An 8930-nucleotide genomic window follows, 5' to 3' on the forward strand; every position below is an offset into this window, starting at 1 on the left:
TAATACCTCATTAAAGATGGCGCTCTTCCTGCTGCTTCTTCACTCACTTTTCCCGCGCCCGGGAAAATTGTTACTTAATAGCGCAAGCGCAACATGACCTCCCACCGGAGAAACCGAAACTAACCTGGCCACGCCCTCGGCAATGAGATCATTTCCGCCTTAGCCCAACCCCTTCCCTTCCAAGTGTATATAAGGCAGTGCATTACCGCCATTAAACGAGACTTGATCAGAGCACTGTCTTGTCTCCATTTCTCGTGTCTCTTGTTCCCCAAATTCCCACCCCCTCCTCCAGGGCCTGCTCTGACAATCCCGCGGGCCGGGATATGTGGCGCCCGAACAGGGACCTGGAAACGAGGGACTCCGTGAGGAAGAGGACGCCAAAGGACGGGTCGACCGCTAACGAAGACAAAAGGAGTCAAACTCTTCCAATCACTGCGGGAACCTGCCGCGTCTGAATTGAAGGTAAGTGACGCGTCCGAAATGGGACAAGAATTAAGCCAACATGAAATATATGTAGGACAATTAAAAGAGGCTTTAAAGATACGAGGAGTAAAGGTTAAAGGTAATGATTTGTTTAAATTTTTTGATTTTGTAAAAGACACTTGCCCTTGGTTCCCACAGGAAGGAACTATTGATATTAAAAGATGGCGTAGAGTAGGGGATTGTCTTCAGGACTATTATAATACTTTTGGGCCAGAAAAAATTCCTGTAACCGCCTTCTCTTATTGGAACCTCATTAGAGATTTAATAGATAAGAAGGAGGCCAATCCGCAAGTCATGGCTGCGGTCGCTCAGACAGAGCATATTTTAAAGGGTAGCTCCCGCTCTAACCTCACAAAGCCTCCGCAAGATACGGAGGAAGATCTCATTTCCCTCGAAAGTAATCATGAGGAAATTAAGTCTCCTTCTGTAACAGATAAAGAAATACCACACGAAAACAAACCAAAAAAATATCCAATTTTACAGATGCTTCAAAAGGAGGAGGAAATTAATAAGCCTAATCAATCGGATATAAATTGGGATGATTTAGAGGAAGAGGCGGCTAAATATCACAACCCTGATTTGCCTCCCTTTACTTCATACCCACCCCCATATAATAAGACACATAATGAGGCTTCTGCGCCCATTGTTATGGCAGCAATAGATCCCAAAGAAGAATTAAAGCAAAAAATTGCTCAACTAGAAGAACAGATTAAACTTGAAGAGTTACATCAATCATTGATAATTAGGCTCCAAAAGCTAAAAACAGGAAATGAAAAAATACCTAACTCAGACGCTATGGAGGGTTCCTTGCGCCCACTTCAGCGGCCTGGACAACATGTTCCAAGAGGGGGGTTAGTTGCTAGAAGACATAGAGAAGACTCCTCCCCTAAAGACGTTTTTCCGGTCACTGAAACCATAGATGAACAGGGACAGGCTTGGAGGCATCATACTGGATTTGATTTTACTATTATAAAAGAGTTAAAGACTGCTGCCTCTCAGTATGGGGCTACTGCTCCATATACTCTTGCTATAGTGGAATCTGTAGCTGAGAATTGGCTCACTCCTACAGACTGGAATACCTTAGTTAGGGCAGTTCTTTCTGGGGGAGACCACTTAATTTGGAAGTCAGAGTTCTTTGAAAATTGTAGAGATACAGCTAAAAGAAATCAACAGGCAGGAAACGGTTGGGATTTTGATATGTTAACTGGTTCAGGTAATTATGCAGACACTCAGGCCCAAATGCAATATGACCCTGGACTGTTCTCACAAGTCCAGGCTGCTGCTACAAAGGCCTGGAGAAAACTTCCCGTTAAAGGAGATCCAGGGGCCTCGCTCACAGCGGTTAAACAAGGACCCGATGAGCTATTTTCAGACTTTGTGCATAGACTTATGACCACGGCAGGTAGAATCTTTGGAAATGCAGAAACGGGTGTAGATTATGTTAAACAGTTAGCTTATGAAAATGCTAACCCCGCCTGCCAAGCGGCAATCAGACCTTATCGAAAGAAAACAGATTTAACAGGATACATTCGCCTTTGTTCAGATATTGGGCCCTCATATCAACAAGGCCTAGCAATGGCCGCCGCTTTTAGCGGCCAAACAGTAAGAGATTTCCTCATTAACAAAGGTAAAGATAAAGGGGGATGTTTTAGATGCGGTAAAAGGGGACACTTTGCAAAAGATTGCTGTGAAAACCAAAATAAGAGTCCAGAAGCAAAAATCCCAGGCCTTTGCCCAAGGTGTAAAAGAGGAAGGCACTGGGCAAACGAATATAAATCTAAAACTGACAGTCAAGGAAATCCTTTACCCCCCCAGGCAGGGAAACGGGATGAGGGGCCAGCCTCAGGCCCCGAAACAAGCATATGGGGCAGTCAGCTTTGTTCCAGCCAGCAACAGCAATCCATTTCAAAACTTAGTAGAGCAACCCCAGGAAGTGCAGGATTGGACCTCAGTTCCACCTCCCACATAATACTAACACCTGAAATGGGACCGCAAACCTTAAATACCGGAATATATGGACCCTTACCACCTAACACTTTTGGGCTACTTTTAGGAAGAAGTAGTGTCACCATGAGAGGCTTACAAGTCCTCCCTGGAGTTATCGATAATGATTATGAAGGAGAAATTAAAATTATGGCCAGAGCTATTGATAGTATTATTACTGTCCCTCAAGGAGTTAGAATAGCTCAGTTACTCCTGCTACCTTTGGTTAAAACAGATAATAATATCCAATACTCTAATAGAAATATAAAAGGTTTCGGATCATCAGATATATATTGGGTGCAACCAATTACAAATCAAAAACCCTCTCTAACCTTATGGTTAGATGGGAAGGCATTCACTGGACTAACAGACACAGGGGCTGATGTAACTATCATTAAACAGGAAGATTGGCCCTCTCATTGGTCTACTACAGAAACTTTAACTCGCTTGAGAGGAATTGGACAAAGCAGTAATCCTAAACAAAGTTCTAAGTACCTAACATGGACAGATAAAGAAAACAATTCAGGCCTCATTAAGCCATTTGTCATCCCTTACCTACCTGTTAACCTTTGGGGGTGAGATCTGCTCTCTCAAATGAAAATTATAATGTGTAGTCCAAATGATATAGTTACTGCACAAATGTTAACTCAAGGATACACCCCTGGTAAAGGTCTTGGAAAAGGAGAGAACGGTATCTCACAGCCTATACTGGTTTCAGGACAACTTGATAAAAAGGGGTTTGGAAATTTTTAGCTCAGGCCACTGACATACCTGCACCCCAAAGGTGCGCTGACCCCATTACTTGGAAGTCAGATGAGCCCGTTTGGGTTGATCAGTGGCCTTTACTCAATGATAAACTAAATGCTGCCCAACAGTTAGTGCAGGAACAACTAGCAGCAGGACATATTGAGGAAAGTAATTCCCCTTGGAATACACCTATTTTTGTTATTAAAAAGAAGTCTGGTAAATGGAGACTCTTACAAGATTTAAGAGCAGTAAATATCACTATGATCCTTATGGGTGCCTTACAACCAGGATTGCCTTCACCGGTTGCGATTCCTCAAAAATATTTTAAAATCGTTATTGACCTTAAAGATTGCTTTTTTACAATTCCCCTTCACCCTGCTGACCAGAAAAGATTTGCCTTTAGTCTTCCATCTACAAATTTTAAACAACCAATGAAGCGCTATCAATGGAAAGTCTTACCTCAGGGTATGGCCAATAGTCCTGCCTTGTGTCAAAAATACGTAGCTGCCGCTATAGAGCCAGTCAGAAAAACATGGGCACAAATGTATATTGTACATTATATGGATGATATTTTAATAGCAAGAGAAATTGGCGAACAAGTCTTACAGTGCTTCGCCCAACTCAAACAAGAGTTAACAGCAGCCGGACTACAAATAGCCCCAGAAAAAATACAATTACAAGATCCATACACTTATCTTGGTTTCCAAATTAATGGACCCAAAATCATTAATCAAAAGGCCGTTATACGTCGTGATCATTTAAAAACTTTAAATGATTTCCAAAAATTACTGGGAGACATAAATTGGCTTCGACCGTACTTAAAGCTCACCACAGGAGAGTTAAAATCTCTTTTCGATATATTAAAAGGAGACTCTAATCCAAAATCCCCCAGGTCCATTACTAAAGAAGCATTAATAACACTCCAACAGGTAAAACATGCCATTACAACACAATTTGTTACCAGTATTGATTATTCTCAGCCATTAATATTCCTTATTTTTAACACAACAATAACCCCTACTGGCCTATTTTGGCAGAACAATCCCATTATGTGGGTACACCTGCCCTCCTCCCCTAAAAAGGTTTTGTTGCCTTATTATGATGCCATAGCTGATCTAATTATCTTGGGAAGAGAAAACAGTAGAAAATACTTTGGAATAGAACCCTCTACCATTATACAGCCCTACACTCAATCATGCATCCATTGGCTGTTACAAAATACGGAAGCCTGGCCAATTGCTTGCGCTTCTTACACTGGCGCGATTGACAACCATTACCCACCTAACAAACTTATTCAATTTTGTAAACTTCATGCGTTTGTATTTCCCCATATTACCAGTAAAGAACCTCTCAATGACGCATTACTAATTTTCACTGATGGATCCTCCACAGGACTTGCCGCTTACACTTACAATAATGTAGTCGTTAAATTCCAGACCACTTATACATCAGCTCAGCTGGTCGAATTGCAAGCTATAATTGCAGCACTATCAGCTTTTCCTTGTCAGCCACTTAACATTTATACAGACAGCGCCTACCTGGCTCATTCAATACCCCTCTTAGAGACCGTGTCTCAAACATATTTCAGACACGGCTAATCTATTTTTACAATGTCAACAACTTATCCGAAAAAGGACTACTCCCTTTTTTCTTGGGCATATTAGAGCACATTCAGGATTACCGGGACCTTTAACACAAGGTAACGCAACAGCTGACACGGCAACAAAAACCATAGCCACAGTCACTACAGACAATTTGCAACAAGCGCAAAAAGCACATGCCTTACATCATTTAAACGCCCAAACCTTAAGACTTATGTTTAAACTTACCAGAGAACAAGCTCGACAAATAGTTAAACAATGCGCCAACTGCATAACATATTTACCTGTTCCCCATCTAGGAGTTAACCCCCGAGGACTCATCCCCAACGAAATTTGGCAAATGGACGTTACTCACCACTTAGAATTCGGTCAACTAAAATATATCCATGTATGCATAGACACCTATAGTGGATTCATCTGTGCAACTCTCCAAACAGGAGAGGCCACCAAACATGTCATAGCTCATTTATTACACTGCTTTTCTATTTTAGGAATACCCAAACAAATCAAAACAGATAATGGCCCCGGTTATATAGCCAAAACCTTCTTACAATTTTGTAATACCCTACAAATTAAACATACCACAGGCATTCCCTATAATCCCCAAGGACAAGGTATAGTAGAAAGAGCTCATCTGTCATTAAAAACTATTATCACAAAATTAAAAGGGGGGAGCTGGTACCCCGTGAAGGGTACCCCCAGAAACATACTCAATCATGCCCTGTTTATCCTTAATTTTTTAAATTTGGACAGTCATGGAAAATCGGCTGCCGACCGTTTCTGGCATCCTGAATCTCAAAAACAGTTTGCAATGGTAAAATGGAAAGATCCACTTGATAGTTCATGGCATGGCCCCGATCCAGTTTTAATTTGGGGAAGAGGCTCAGTATGCATCTTCTCACAAAAAAATGATGCAGCCAGATGGCTGCCTGAAAGATTGGTAAGACAAATAAATCATAACCATTGTCAGTCCAGGGAAGATAAATCTCCCTGAGAAGTTCTTTCCTTCTTGTTTTTCAGAAAATGAAGCCTAACATGAAATTCCTTTGGAGAATAATCGCTCTATATAACATAGTGACAGTCTATGCAGGTTTTGGTGACCCTCGTAAGGCAAGAGAATTATTACGAAAACAATACGGCCAGCCTTGTGACTGCAGAGGGGGACAAATATCTGAACCTCCGTCAGATAGAATCACCCAGGTGACCTGCACGGGCAAGACAGCTTACCTAATGCCAAACCAGTTATGGAAATGTAAGTCTACCCCAAGAGATACCTCACCTAGCGGGCCGCTCCTAGAATGCCCTTGTAGCTCTTTCCAATCTTCTGTACATAGTTCCTGTTATACCTCCTATCAACAATGCAAATCAGGCAATAGAACATATTATACGGCCACGTTACTAAAAACACAAACTGGAGGCATCAATGACGTACAAGTATTAGGATCCACTAATAAACTTGTACAATCTCCTTGTAACGGCCAAAAAGGAAAGCCTGTTTGTTGGAGCACTACCGCCCCCATTCACATTTCTGATGGAGGAGGCCCATTAGATATTGCAAGAATTAAAACCGTCCAGAAAAAATTAGAAGAAATTCATAAAGCTTCATATCCTGAACTTCAATATCACCCTTTAGCCCTGCCTGAGCTTAGAGATAATTTTAGGCTCGATGCCCAAACCTTTGATATCCTCAATGCTACTTACAATTTACTTCAAATGTCCAATACAAGCCTGGCCCACGATTGCTGGCTTTGTCTTAAAATGGGCCCCCCTATTCCTCTAGCCATACCTAACCTTTCATTGCCCTACGTCAATTACTCAAATGAATCCTTAGTAAATAATTCCTGTCCTATTACCCCCCCCCTTAGTTCAACCGATGACGTTTTCTAATTCCTCTTGCCTCTTTTCACCATCATATAATAACACTAAGGAAATTGACTTAGGCTATGTTGTGTTTGACAACTGTACCTCCATAATCAATGCCACCAACCCTTTGTGTGCTATAAATGGCTCGGTCTTCGTTTGTGGAAACAACATGGCATATACGTATCTACCTACTAATTGGACAGGGCTTTGTGTTCTGGCCACTCTTCTCCCCGACATTGATATCATCCCTGGAGATGAACCTATCCCCATCCCCGCTATTGAACATTTTATTTATAGACCGAAACGAGCCATACAATTTATTCCCTTGTTGGCTGGACTAGGAATCACCACTGCTTTTACTACAGGAGCCACAGGCCTAGGAGTCTCGCTAACCCAATATACTAAATTATCCAATCAATTAATTTCAGATGTACAAACCTTATCCAGTACTATACGAGATTTACAAGACCAAGTAGACTCGTTAGCTGAAGTAGTTCTCCAGAATAGAAGAGGTCTAGATTTGTTAACGGCAGAACAGGGAAGGATATGTTTGGCTTTTCAGGAAAAGTGCTGTTTTTACACCAACAAATCCGGAATCGTCAGAGATAAGATAAAAACTTTGCAAGAAGAACTAGAAAAGCGCAGAAAAGGCCTGGCCGCCAATCCACTATGGACTGGACTCGATGGACTTCTCCCCTATCTCCTGCCATTTCTTGGTCCTTTACTCACCCTTCTACTTTTCCTCACCCTCGGGCCTATAATCCTTAATAAGCTTATGGCATTTGTCAGACAACAAATCGAGGCCTTCCAGGCCAAACCTATACAGGTTCATTATCATCGCCTTGAGATGACTGAAAATGGTGAGTCTTATTTATCTTAATAAGACCACCTCCCCTGTGTGCTGAACTGGACAGTCAATGACGGTTAAGAGGACACTATCTCCATCGGAGCCTAAGACAGGAGGGCCGCCCTTGCTGCTGCCTTATCCCATGACGGGCCTAGAAGGTGGGGGTGAGTTGACCCAACCTAAGACAGGCGCAGTTCCCGAGGGGTTTTCTTATCATAAAAATATAAAAAGGGGGACCTGTCCAGAGCTGCACGCCCCGGCCATAGCGAATAATAATTAAGGATTAAACGCCTGAGCTATATTCATTTCCACCCCACACCTTCTCCCTATCTTTGCCTTTTTTCCCCTGTACTAATACCTCATTAAAGATGGCGCTCTTCCTGCTGCTTCTTCACTCACTTTTCCGGCCGGGAAAATTGTTACTTAATAGCGCAAGCGCAACATGACCTCCCACCGGAGAAACCGAAACTAACCTGGCCACGCCCTCGGCAATGAGATCATTTCCGCCTTAGCCCAACCCCTTCCCTTCCAAGTGTATATAAGGCAGTGCATTACTGCCATTAAAAGAGACTTGATCAGAGCACCGTCTTATCTCCATTTCTGGTGTCTCTTGTTCCCCAAATTCCCACCCCCTCCTCCAGGGCCTGCTCTGACTATCCCGCGGGCCGGGATATAACCCAGTCCCCTCCCCTTAAGGACAAAATGCCTATAAAAAGGAGTTGATCATCGGAAAATTGCTTGAGAAGTGATTTCCAATGGGCTCGAGGGAAAGCCCACTGAAACATCCCCAGCCTACAACAGGGAAGCCCTTAAGGGACACAGTATTCAGGAACCTCCTCCCGCAAAAGCGCTGATCAAACACTGCCCCTGAAATGACTGAAGCGGTTCCGCGGACCATAGGTTTTCATACTTGGAGGGCCCCAGGCCACCCACCCACGGCTGTCCTGTTCAGACTGAGGGACATCTCGTTTCCTTTAGTCTTCCCAAACTTTTAGTACGGCTCAAGAGGACCCTGAGGGTGGCTGGGGACTGCCCTGAATGGAAGGCCAAGCAGGGACAGGCGTACCGCGCGCAGCGAACCACGGAGGGGAAACCTGGTGCCTAGAGCCAGCGAAGATAGGCGCCTGCGTAAACCCAGCGTTCCCAGGATCCCTCGCGGCTAAGTCGCTTCCTGTCTCCAAAGCTCGGTACCGTTGGATTCTGCTGGACTTTAAAGACGTATGCAACAAAAAAGCACGACGGATAATATATTCTGGGAGCAAGCACAGGCGGAAGCGTCTCTGGGAAGTACAATCCCTGAGCGCGTGTGTATCACAAACCTGGCGGCAGGAATGAAAGAGACTGGCCAGAAACAGAGCACCGCGGTGACTTATGGGAAATGGAATCCGGTGAGGCCGCCGCGGGGA

The 8930-nt window shown here is 43.5% G+C and overlaps 1 long non-coding RNA gene across 5 annotated transcripts in view; it reads right to left on the reverse strand.

Annotated features, from left to right (window-relative positions):
- Window positions 1–8913, reverse strand: part of LOC105463943 (uncharacterized) — a 30779-nt gene extending 21866 nt beyond the window's left edge. For 3 of the 5 annotated variants that reach the window (XR_011613006.1, XR_011613005.1, XR_011613003.1), the window contains exon 1: window positions 7–8112. This is a non-coding gene — a long non-coding RNA (uncharacterized lncRNA). The other 2 variants (XR_011613007.1, XR_011613008.1) reach the window with 2 other exon arrangements.
- Between the last annotated feature and the right edge of the window lie 17 nt (window positions 8914–8930).

This window comes from Macaca nemestrina, chromosome 14 (assembly GCF_043159975.1).
Source record: "Macaca nemestrina isolate mMacNem1 chromosome 14, mMacNem.hap1, whole genome shotgun sequence".
Lineage (NCBI taxonomy): Eukaryota > Metazoa > Chordata > Mammalia > Primates > Cercopithecidae > Macaca > Macaca nemestrina.